General features: G+C 43.4%; 1 protein-coding gene across 2 annotated transcripts in view; it reads right to left on the reverse strand.

Moving 5' to 3' along the window:
- PKIG (cAMP-dependent protein kinase inhibitor gamma) overlaps positions 1 to 12,912 on the reverse strand; it is a 98,452-nt gene extending 85,540 nt beyond the window's left edge. The window contains exons 1-3 of one of the 2 annotated variants that reach the window (XM_040446973.1): positions 12,845 to 12,912; positions 12,345 to 12,378; positions 11,306 to 11,483 (exon numbers count right to left, since the gene is read on the reverse strand). The gene's annotated coding sequence lies outside the window, so the exon portion shown is untranslated. Of the gene's footprint in view, positions 1 to 7,748; positions 7,852 to 11,305; positions 11,484 to 12,344; positions 12,379 to 12,844 lie in introns of those variants that run through there. The other variant, XM_040446971.1, reaches the window with a different exon arrangement.
- Between the last annotated feature and the right edge of the window lie 232 nt (positions 12,913 to 13,144).

Raw genomic sequence — 13,144 nt, forward strand, 5'->3', positions numbered from 1 at the left:
CCCCCCTCCCTGCTTTTTTGAGGGTGGATGTTTATTAAATTTATTGTGGTAATCATTTCATAATATTACATATATCAAGTCATTTTGTTGTATACCTAAAACTAATACAATGATAAATATCGATTACATCTCAACAGTAATAAAAAAGAATCTTGTAATACAGCTTTAATCATTTCTGGAATAAGGAGAGGTTAAAAACAGACATAAAGTGGGGCGCCTGGGTGGCTCAGTCGGTTGAGCGTCCAACTTTTTTTCATGTTTATTTATTTTTGAGAGAGAGAAAGACAGACAGAGCATGAGCTGGAGAAGGGCAGAGAGGGAGGGAAACATAGAATCTGAAGCAGGCTCCAGGCTCTGAACTGTAAGCACAGAGCCTGACGCAGGGCTCAAACTCAGACTGTGAGATCATGACCTCAGCCGAAGTCAGAGGAGCATCCAACTCTTGATTTTGGCTCAGGTCATGATCCCAGGGTCGTGGGATCAAGCCCTGCATCGGAGTTCCATGCTGAGCGTGGAGCCTCCTCACAATTCTCTCTCTCTCCCTCTATCCCTCTCCTCTGCTTGCACTCTCTTTAAAAAAAAAAAAAAAAGACATAAAGTAAAATACGTTCATTATTTTAAAAAGTAATAGATAATATTTACTGAGTGGTTCTCATAGGAAGGCTGTGCTAAGTGCTTTTACTACTTACTGTGCTCAGTGCTTTAACTATATATTTAATCCTTATAACAATTCTATGCAGTAGATACTATTATTAAGGAACTTATTCAGCATCATACATTTATTCAGAATATTTCCAGGATTTGGTAAACCCTTAAAATTTTGCTCCCCCACTTACTGGCTGATTCTGAACAACTGACTCTCTGAATCTCAGTCTCCACAGGTTTAAAATGTTAACTATATACTATAGTCCAACATCTGCATTTTCTAATAGCTTATCACTGGTGTCACTAAATATCCCATTTTCCCATGTCCTAAACCAATTCCAATTGAAGTCTGAATAGTATTAGGGCTACCTCTGTTTTACCATCATGTGCATGGGAGGTCTGGCTGCCTTACCCCGTTCCCATGCCCCAGAAGCCAACCAACAGGCTGAGTCTGTTTCTCTACCTGTCCACTCCTGACGTCTTTCCCCTTTACCAACCAATTCATCTTGCTGAGGGTCCAGCATGACTTTTATTTTTTTTTTAAGGTTTTATTTTTAACTAATCTCTACACTCAACATTGGGCTCAAACTTACAACCCTGAGATCAAGAGTCGCACGCTCTACCAACTGAGCCAGCCAGGCACCCCTCCAGCCTGACTTTTAATGATACCAGTATTGAGTGGAGTCATCTACATCATCCTCAAGGGTAAAAGAGAATCAAAAACAAATCCCTGAAGAGTTCACATTTCTTCTACTTGAATACTAGATTAGGTCACTGGGGTAATGCAATTTTGGTTAACTGGCAGTCACCCAAAAAAGCCTTTAAAGGAAATTCTAAAATGGATCAATATACTGTACTATTTGATAAATAGTACATTTGAACATAACTGAATCCTTGACTAAAAAAGTTGCTATATTTCAGGGGCGCCTGGATGGCTCAGTCGGTTGAGCGTCCGACTTTCACTCAGGGTCATGATCTCCTGGTCTGTGAGTTCGAGCCCTGAGGTGGGCTCTGTGCTGACAGCTCAGAGCCTGGAGCCTGCTTCCCATTCTGTTTCCCTCTCTCTCTGCCCCTCCCCTGCTCATGCTCTGTCTCTCTCTCTCTCTGTGTCAAAAATAAATACACATTTAAAGACAAAATTTAAAAAGTTGCTATATTTCAGGGTGGTCATCTGAACACTGGGACAATTTGGTTTTGGCCAAGACCTCAATAAGAAATGCATTCTAGGGGTGCCTGAGTGGCTCAGTTGGTTGAGCCTCCAACTTCGGCTCAGGTCATGATCTCGTGGTTCGAGAGTTTGTGCTGACAGCTCAGAACCTGAAGCCTACTTCAGATTCTGTGTTTCCCTCTCTCTGTCCCTCTCCTACTCGCTCTCTCCCTCTCTCTCTCTCAAAAATAAACATTAAAAAAAAAGAAAGAAATACATTCTATATTATGGCTTCCAGATATACACAGAAAGAGCTGAAACAAAAGTTTTACAAACCAAAGCTTATTCTTCTTACATGAGATGCACTTTTTTTCCGTTATTTCTATTCTAATTTTTTATTTAAAAAAAAACGCTGGAACTTCTCCCCCAAATAATTCTTTAACATACTAATGTATAATAACAATGTGTAGTTTGAAAAACACTGACATAAGCAGCCTTTCCACTGTGTGGTTTTGCCCATACACAAGACCAACCTAAAACCAATGTTGTGAGCAACCAGTATTAGACACAGCATATGGGCTCTATTTTTTAAAAATATATGTTAAGCTGAATCATTAACTGAGAGATTTTTCTCCATCCATCACAGCAGAGAATACAGGACAAAACATTCCTTTAATATGGAGACAGTGGGATTTAACAGAGTACATGACCTGGTATTAGAAAACCTAGGGGCGCCTGGGTGGCGCAGTCGGTTAAGCGTCCGGCTTCACGATCTCGCGGTCCGTGAGTTCGAGCCCCGCATCAGGCTCTGGGCTGATGGCTCAGAGCCTGGAGCCTGTTTCCGATTCTGTGTCTCCCTCTCTCTGCCCCTCCCCTGTTCATGCTCTGTCTCTCTCTGTCCCAAAAATAAATAAACGTTGAAAAAAAAAAATTAAAAAAAAAAAAAAAAAGAAAAGAAAAGAAACAGGTAATGGGCTGAGTCTCTTAGAACTTCCCCAAATTTTTGTTTTGTATTATCTCCTTAATATGACAGTGTTTACTGTACATTGGCCCTTTTCTCCCAAAAGGAAAGTGTCAAAATTTATTAACAATAAACTGAAGTTCTCAAACTTGAGTTGTTTATATATCTTGTTTACTTCCTCAATTATTCATACTTCCCCTACTAAAGGTAGAAAGTAAATTTACAGGAGACTGTGGGGTTGAGATAAAACTGAATACAATTAGAAATCAATGTAATCTAAATAGCACTTTGTTTGAAATATTCCAGGTGCTTTTCAAGAGCAGATATGTATCTTTCAGCACTAATACTTCATCTCAAATAAAAGGAAATTAGCAGAGGTTCAAGCCTAAGTAACACAAAGGGAAACTTGGCCCCATCTTGCTTCAGCTTGCAGAATGGGTTGGAGGGAATCAGGGTGATCATTCTATAACACAATTCTGATTAAGTCATTTCCCTTCCTTTCAATGGCTTCCCTCTGCTTTCAGGAAAAAGTCCAAATTCCTGAACAAAGGTTCAGGTGGCTCTCCAGCCTTACATCCTCCCTTTTCCCCTAGTCTAAGCCCCTCTAGGACTGATGTCCCTTGTCATCACTGGTGGGGCGAGTCTTCCACTCTCCTCTCCCTTACCTTTTAGTGGTCAAGTCCGGTTAATTCTCCTGAGGTGTCTCTCAAATCTGCCCTCTCCAGTCCATTCCTGCTGCCACTGCCCGAGATCAGGCCTTTTTTTAACCTTTACTCCCCCATCTCCCCAAATAGGACATATCCTTATTGCTTTTTCTGATTATAAAACAAGTCATGCTCATAAAAAAATAAATAAATAAGGCAATAAGGAAAGGAACAAAAGTCTCCCCATGATCTCCTGACATGGACATAAAAAACCCCTCTATTACACTCATATTCATAGCACCATTACTGACAATAGCCAGAAGGTGGAAGCAACCCAAGTGCCCATGTGTGGAATGGATAAACATAATATTTATACATACTATGTACACACAACGTGTACGTATACATACAATAAAATATTATTCAGGGGCACCTGGGTGGCTCAGTAGATTAAGTGTCTTACTCTTGATTTCGGCTCAGGTCTTGATCTCACCCGTGGGCTCAAGCCCCAGCCCCACATTGGGCTCTGCACTGACACTGTGAGGCCTGCTCTCTCCCTCTCTCTCAGCACCTCCCTACCCCGCCATCCATGCACGTGCTCTCTCTCTCTCATAAAATAATAAACTTTTAAAAATATATATTATTCAGCCTTAAAAAGGAAGGAAATCTGACACAGGCTACAACATGGATGAGCTTTGAGGATATTATGCTAACCGAAATAAGTCAGTCACAAAAAGGACAAATATTGTACAATTCCATTTATATCAAGTATCTAGAGCAGTCAAATTCATAGATACAGGAAGGAGAAGGGTGGTTGTGGGGGGGGGCTGAGGGAAGGGGGAAAGGGGGAAAAGGGGAAATTGTTCAATAGATAAAGAGTTTCAGTTTTACAAGATGAAAGAATTCTGGAGATTTGTTGCATAACAATGTGCATATCCTTAGCACTCTGAGCTATATGCTTAAAATGTTTAAGATGGTAAATTTTATGTTATGGGTATTTTGCCATAATTAAAATAAAAAAAAATTTAAAAAGAACTACTCTTTCTAGACATTTTTCCTATAGATTTGTATGTATACACTTAAAAAAGCAAAAATAGGAACACACTGTACTGTAATGCACTTTTCACACCTAACCATATGATGCAAACATCTTTCTTATATATATAGCTCCCACCTCATTCTTTTTTTTTTTTAATATTTGTTCATTTTTGAAAGAGCATGCACAAGGGAGGGAGAGAGAAAGAAGGGGACAGAGGGTCTGAAGTGGGCTCCATGCTGACAGCAGCGAGCCCTAAGCTGGGCTGGAACTCACAAACCTCAAGACCACAACCTAAGCCAAAGTTGGATGCTCAGTGAACTGAGCTACCCAAGCGCCCCTCACCTCATTCTTTTCTAATGGCTAATAGTACATATCACAGGACTGCACCATAATTTAACCAGTCTGTTTTCAACATTATAAAAACATCACAGTCAACATCTTGGATATTTTCTCAATATGTCTTACAATAGGCATCTGCTTTGTTTTTTACATGCCCGGTTTCTCATATCAGTATCAATATTTTCCAAAGGAAAAATACCTCCTTCTTATCCAAACATCCATCCTGTACCTAGCCTCCTCCCCTCTAGCCACTCTTGTTCTATGAGGCCAGCCTGGGCCCATTTATTTGAAAGTTTGTTCCTAGGTATATTATTTTTCATGTTGTTATTTTCATCTCTCCTACAATTTCATTTTCTATTACTGCTTGCATAAAGCTATTGCTTTTTGTCTGTTACACCTGCTTGTTCACTTAACCTTATTATACCTAATTATTTTTACTTAATTCTCTTGAATCTTCTCAGCAGGTCATCGTATCTTACGTAGGTAGACAGTCATACTGTCTGCATAGTGACTAAGAGCAAAAGCTCTAGGTGGCTCAGTCCCGTTGAGCATCTGACTCTTGATTTTGGCTCTGATCATGATCCTAGGGTGGTAGGATCCAGCCCTGTGTAGGATTCTGTGCTGAGCGTGGAGCCTGCTTGAGATTCTTTCTCCCTCTCCCCTGCTCCCTTGGCTCTCTTTCAAAAAAAAAAAAAAAAAAAGAGTTGGATTCAAATCCTGTATGACTTTGGGGAAGCATTTTACCTCAATTTCCTCATCCACAGACTGGAAATCATAATAAAGGCTATCTCACAGGATTGTTCTCAAGATTACATCATTAATTGAGGCTAGTGCATGAAAAGTGCTCAACACTTACTAGTTCAATAAATGTCTAATACAGGACAATAATGAAAATATAACTCACTCCACACTATGCCTTTTATTTTTTGTTGTTGTTGAATTACACTGACATACTCCTTGTCATCAATTGCCTTGCTTTTCACTTCTTCAAAAAAGTAGAAGCTGTCAGACTCCTCGTAAAGATCTGTGCTGTGGATGTTATCCACTCTTACCTTTTTGGGAAAGTAGTGCCATCCGTTTCCCCTTTCATCTCCTGTATTTTCTCAGCCTCTCTCCTCAGTACTTGGCTCTTTGCCATCAGCATTTAAATCTGCTCACGTCTCTCTCATGCTTAAAACTTCACCTTATTCCCCAATCGCTCTCCAGCCTTCTCTCTCTCCCCTCTCTCCCTTCACAGCCAAACTCTGTGAGCTGCCTACACTTTGTCTTTATTTTCTCACATCCCACTCTCTCCTCATCCCACTGATATATTACATTGAACCTTTGGAAGCTGCCGATATTCTAGATTCCACCCCCATCATTTCACCAAATCTGCTCAATTAGGTCCCCAGTGACCTCTATATTTATTCATCCGAAGGACACATTTTAATGTTTAACTTATCTTACTTGAAACCTAAGCAGGATTCTGCAAAATTAACCTCTCCTTTGGCTTTCATGACTGCATTCTCCTGTTTTCCTTCTACTTCTCTGGCCATTCCTTCCTAGTATAGTCTAAATGAACCCTTCTTCCAAGAGTGTACAACACAGTGGCCTCAAATGATCTAGGCCTTTTTTCTTTCTTTTTTTCAAATCTCTCTTGATGGTTCTCTTCCAATGTTAAGTTTCCAGTTGTACTGGATTCATGTACTATACCCCATAAGTGTACCTTGGAACATGTTTGGAATGCATGCTGTGAGGGCAGGAATCTGAGTCCTTACTGCCCCCACAATGCCTGGTGCATAACTGACGCTTGATAAATATTCTTTGAATTGCCATAAATGAATGGCTGCAATGTGAAAAACAGATAAGAGGAATGAAGACCGAGAAGGAGCACAACTCCCCCCCATCTTTCTGAAACCATACCTCTGATCAAACACATGCAACATACAACACACACTTACTGCATGCTTAAAATCCTTTGATGGCTCCCCAATGCCCCCAAGCTAAAATCCAAATTCTTCAGAAGTTACAAAGGAGATACAAGGAAAGTCGTTCTGAAGCAGCACCTGCTTTTCTCTCAAACATCATCTAGCCAGACCACTTCCACTTCTTGGCATCTGTCTCTAGCCAGCCTATGAAATCCTTGCAGATGCCCAAAAAGGCTGCACTCTAGCTCTGGGGCTTTGCACATGCAGCTCTCTCTGCCTAGAACATTGTGCACTTCACAATGCTCATCTGGCCAATACAAAGGCAGCCTTCATGTCTCATTTTGGAAGTCATCTTCTTTGACCACCTTCCCTAGCCTCATTTCCTGAAATCTAAGTTAACTGCCTTCTCTAGGCATTCACGGTCCCCTGTATGTCCAAAACCACAGCTTGAAGCACAATGCATTCCTGTTTATACGGTAAAACCGTGGAGTTCCCTGAGGACAAGACGTCTCATTCACTCCACCCGTGGCGTGGCGATCAGCCCAGGCCCCGGCACACAATACATGCTCAGTGATGGACTTCCTTGTAGTAGTAGCACTGATAAAAGCTCCAAGATATTGAGAACTTACCTGCAAGGGTTTTAAATATAAATTTAGTTTGCCTTATAAGACAGCTATTATTATGCCCATTTTGCAGATGGGAAAACTGATGTACAATGAAGTCAATCCTCTCTGGCCCCAGGAGAGTCGCACCGACACACATTTTCCGCAGTTTTGAGTTATTCCCCAACACCCAAATAAGAGGGGTTTTCTTTTTCTCAGAAACTTGCAGGTCAGAAGGAGCAATGGGCCCAAAATACAGTAAACAGCCAAACGCGCACTCCAAGCCAGCGCCAAGTGGGGTTGCAGGGCAGGAGGGGGTGCCGCCCCGGCGCGGCGCAGGGGATTAAGGTCTGGCCCCAGCCTCCTTCCCGGGGGTCCCCCGCGCTCCAGCCCCAGGTCTGCTGCGACGAGTCGACGCCGAAGCGGCGCGTTTGGGTCGCGACTGCCCGCCCGGCCCTGCTCACCTGCAGTCCCGCCGCCTCGCTGAGCCGGGGCCGCCGCCGGCCCGCTGCGCCTCCGCCGGGCTGCTTGGCGCCCGCAGCGCGCAGCGGAGCGCGTTGCCTTGGCGACCGGAGCTGCCGAACTCCCGCGGCGGGCGCTACGGCGGCTCGGAAGGGACCGGGACGGTTCGCGTCCCCTTCGGCGGCCCCAGAGCCGCCAGAGGAGGGAAAGGGAGTGGGAGTTGGGGTCCTGAGCCGTGAGGGACCAAGGTGGGGTTTGGCAGCCTGAAACTAGGCCCCAGGAGAAAAGGAAAGGAAAGAAATGCTGAGGGAAAGGGAAACAGTAAGGCGGGGGAGGGGTGGGGACTTGTACCTCGGATCCCGCCTTTGCCTCGGTTTATCTCTCTGTAACCAGATACGGGGACAGTTGGAGGAGAGAACGGGGCCATAGGCGGAAGCTTGCTAGACTGGGAATATTTAAAGACAAGAAAACTGATGTGGGAGGAGTGGCAGATGCGTTTCCCTTTAATCTCAGAAGGGGTGGTGTGGCAAAGAATGAATAAACTTGTTTCTTTGGGCTCAAGGTGAGAATTAGATCATCAGATTGCATTTTAATATGGCAAATTTAGCTTCTGATCAGCAATTATATTTCTTGAAATAACCCTGCAAATATACTGAAACATGGGCACAACGGATATTCATTGCTCCACTGTTTGTAAAAGCACACTGGTTGAGACCAGTCCAAATGTCCATCGGTAGATGCACCCATAAAATGAATTTCTACAGCAAGAATTAAGAGAGACCGAAATAAAGATGTAAATAAAGTCTAGATAAAGACCTGTCTTCAAGCTCTGTTTACACCAATGGTCTCCAAACTAGTCCTGTCTTTGTATCTACTATTACTTCCAACTTACCAACCTTGCCCCAGTCTATTCTCCACACTGAAGCCAAAATGTCCTTTTTAAAATGTAAACATGATCATGTCCTTTCCCTATTCAAAATCTTTCAACAATCTTCCCATCATATTTGGAATAAAATCCGGAATTGTTCACCATGTTCAGCTTCATCTCTCACCATTTCCCCTCTTGTTCATGCTCCAGCCACATTGGCCTTGTTTTTAAGTAAATCATGTTTTTAAACACACACACACACACACACACACACACACACACACACACAGGCCCAAAAGGGTGTCGCTTAGACAGAATTCCCAAACGTGTGCTCAATATGTAGTCTAATTGCAGTTTCAACCTCCCCCAGGCATGTAGTCTTAGCCAGTCAGCCAGGAATTTTTTAATCCTCACCAGAGTCTGCCACCTGGTCCCTCTCCACACCCCAAAGAAGGATGAGGTAATCTGCATAAGACAACTTGCTTTTCCCCTAGAAAGTGGCCTGTCTACGACAATCCTTTTCTTCTAATAACTTTTTTGCCCCCACTCTCCTTCTGTAAAAGCTTCCATTTTGTAGAACTTCAAGGAGTGCCTCTACTTGCTGGAGGAGTAACACTCAATTGATGAATCCCTTAAAAAAACCAACTACATCTTCAAATTTACTGGGTTGAATTTTGTTACTTAACACATGCTTCTGTTTCACGGCCTTTCCTCTTGCTATTCCATGTCGGGACCACTCTTCCTCTGTGGTTTGCTTCCTCATTTCTTTAGTATCTCTGTTCAAATGTCAGGTCTTCAAAAACACCTGCCCTGACTATTTAAAATAGCAGACCCCAACCAACTCTTGTGTTCTCCTTGCCTGTTTTATTATTTTTCTTCCCAGCTCTTGTCAGTATCTGACATTTTCTATTTGTTTATTTAAAAATACATATATATTTTTACATTTATTTATTTTTGAGAGAGAGTGAGACAGAGCACAGGCAGGGGAGGGGCAGAGAGAGAGGGAGACACTGAATCCAAAGCAGGTTCCAGGCTCTGAGCCGTCAGCACAGAGCCCCACGCGGGGCTCGAACCCACAAACCCTGAGGTCATGACCTGAGCCGATGTCAGACACTTAACCAACTGAGCCACCCAGGCACCCCTATATTTGTTTATTACTTGTCTCTTTTTACTACAGCATAAGCTCTTTAAAAGGCAGGCATTTTGTTTTGTTCCCTGCTGTTTTCTCATCACTGGGAACTGCCTGGCACATAGTAAGAGCATGGTAAATATTTACTGAATAAATGAATAAGTTAAGTGAAAAAAGCAATATGCACCACTATGTGGTTGGAATGCTACCATGTGTAAAAAGGGAATGATAGATAATACATAGAACCATGGCATATGCATCTATAAACTCTGGAAAGAGATCTGGGAGGTGAGGGGGTAAGGTAATACATTTTCACTGTACTTTTATGCAGTATTTTTAAAAACCAAGTACCCATAGTATCTTTTCGAACAATATATAAGAATGTGTGGGACTAGAATATGCCACCCCAGAACATGCCACTTTGAAATAAGAATTATTTCAAGCCGAAAACAACTGAGAAGTAGACACAGAAAAGTTCTCTGCCCTCATCCTTATGAATTTCCCTTTGTGAAGATGTTACCCCCACCCTCTCCATCAGGAAGAGCAGAAGTTAAACAGGAGATAACTCTGGACTTTTATCAAGAGAGGGATCTACATAATAAACCTTACTAAAACAATCCTTCCACTAATTTCTCCCGCTTTACCTCCCTAATAGCCTAAACTGCTTTTCATTGTCTTAGAACTTCTCTACAAATTTAAAATGTATCATCCTTTGTCAGAATGGTATACAAACCTCCAGGCCTCCCCTGCCCAATCAGTGAATCCAGAGGGTAGAGGAAAAACTTCCTCCCTTACAAGGGAAGAAACAACCTAGTTTTGACAATCAACATGTAAAGACAGGAGGGGCTGCCTTAGGGCAGCAGTGAGCTCCCCAACCTAGAGGAAATGCGAGGGGTTCCTGCATGACGTGGGAAATTGGAGCAGATGATCGGCTTTCCCCATGTTTGCCACCTAGATGAGGTACACTTAATCACTAGGGTCAGAAACACTGAGAGATTGGCAAGATCGCGCAGTTGGGTAGATGAGAAAATGAAAAGTCTTCAGCTGCCAGGTAGACCTGGTGTTCCTCGCTGAATGTACACAGCAGCGCTCACAGAATGTAAACAAATAGCAGACAAGGCTGCTGTGGAATCACAAATATGACAATATTCTCCTCTTCTACCACGAGTGGGTCCTGCTTCCTTCTCAATCATAACTCTGGCTCTGCTCTAATCCTCCCACCTCCTGGGTAAACCAATGAGATACCTAACCATCCAATGGCCCCTGCTTCTCAACTGTATCCAATTCAAAACTGTTCCCCACTTGCTTAAACCCTCCTTACAGATATGCAGCACAAACCCAAATCCTACAACAAGCTCTTCCCAATTCCCTCTTAGAGAGATACCTCATGTTTTCTCTGATGTGAATTCTCCTTTGCTGTACACGCTAAATAAATCTGGTATTTTTTTTGAGTATAGGTATGTCCCTGAGGGGATTTGATCACGGACTTCATTACAGTCTTCGCTTTCTTTAGGCCAGTCCAGCAGTACCCAAACAGGAAGAAGTAAGGATTTAAGGGTTACCTGAAAGGTTCAGTGACCATGAGGCAACTCCACTTGGGCAGGTATTGAGTGGTAAGGGTGGGGGTTGGGTGAAGAGCTCAGGTAGGAATTAGGAAAGCTTAAGTAATTCTCCTTCCTCTGCCATCAACCTTTTCTGTGGCCTTGGGTAAACCATTTCACTTTGAGCCTTTTTCCATTTCTGTAAAAAAACAGATTCAGATATTTCTAAGGCTTCTTCCAATCTAAATATTTTAGGATGCCAAACTCTACAGGTTCTTATATTCCCAGGTAAATGTTCCCCTACTTAGTCATTTGTATGACACTCTCCTCTCATCATTGTTGCCATATCTGCATACCACCTGCACTGTTATATATATAAGTGAAACAGTTCCCAATTTTTTTTTCTTAAAATAGACTCCCAGTTTTAACTTAAATTTACCCAGCAAAATTTACATCACTTCTTAAATGGACAACCAGCGTTGCTGAAGCGGCCTCGGCCTGTGTGGCCAACCTAGTAATCTAAACTTCAGCAAACACCCTCAGTCCCACTGATTGGCTGACTCACCTTTTTTGGTATAGAGACCATGCACTCTTTCTAGAAAGGACAGCACTTCTGCAAGTCACGAAACAGAAACCAGACCCCCTTGCAGCAATCCCCAGGCACTAAGGAACCAGACCCCCTTGCACAATCTCCCAGAGCAGTGATAACGTCTCTAGCTGGCACGAGCAAGTCTGCACATAATGGAGAAATGTTGGGAACACTGCATTCCCTGTACCGATGACCTGCCCTGAATCCCTTGAAAAATCCCTGGGCCAGGCAGAAACCTCGGCGGAGTCCGCATTTGGAGAAGAGTCTGCCTTCTCCTCAGGTGGCCAGCCTCCTGAATAAAATTCATATTCCTTTCCAAGCAAAACTCACCTCTTGAGTATTGGCCTTTGGAGCCACGGGCAGCCGAACTTGGGGTTCGGGAACACGGCTTGCTACAAATGAACGGATTTCTGCAAGCACACACACTGATCCTAAAACAAAACAACGTTCCTTACCTGGAGATGGGCTTACCTTTTGGAGAGACCTGGAAAACGAAGCCTTCGCTCTGTCAAAAATGGAGGCAAGCGAATGTTAGAAACCAGTTAGGTACTAGCGGCGAACGAACTTTCCTCTTTGGTTTGAAACCGGACTTGCTCACTCTGCCTTTTTCAGCGTTACCTAATGTGTTCATGCACCCAAGGCCCTCCCATTTACCCCAAGTGGTATATAGATTCCGCATTTTAAGAAACAACGCTCATCTTTCCCCGATTAGCTTGGACTCATCTTTCGGTTCTCAGATTAAATACAAATTCCTCAGAACACCCTTCCAGTGTGTGTAATTTTAACGGATTAAAACACACCCCCAACCACATTATTCTCCCCTCACATAGTAAGCGTTAATAAATAAGCTTTTATTGAAAGGACATTCCCTCATACTACTTCTTCAGAGTACTCATCACCGTGTGTCACGGTGCATTTATGTTCGGTGTCAGGCTCTTAAGTAGGCCATAAATTCCTGTGTGTTTTTGTACCTCAGATCTCGACACATAACGGGCTCCCAGTGAATACAAGTGAGGTGAAGGAATAAAGCCTTCACACCTCCTGCCGCTCTGGGCCGCTTTCGCCCCATCTCCCACCTCAGCGCCAGGCGGCGTTAACCCCGCCTTCTCCCTTAGCTCCAGGCCGGTTTAGCCCCGCCTCCTCCCTCACCGCCGGGCGGGTTAGCCCCGCCTCCTCCCTCAGCGACGGGTCAGGTTAGCCCCGCCTCCTCCCTCCCCTCTGGCTTGGTTTAGCCCCGCCTCCCGTATACGACCAGGTCGATTTAGCTCCGC

This window comes from Herpailurus yagouaroundi, unplaced genomic scaffold, assembly GCF_014898765.1.
Source record: "Herpailurus yagouaroundi ecotype Mexico unplaced genomic scaffold, PumYag 196, whole genome shotgun sequence".
In the NCBI taxonomy this organism is placed as follows: Eukaryota; Metazoa; Chordata; class Mammalia; order Carnivora; family Felidae; genus Herpailurus; species Herpailurus yagouaroundi.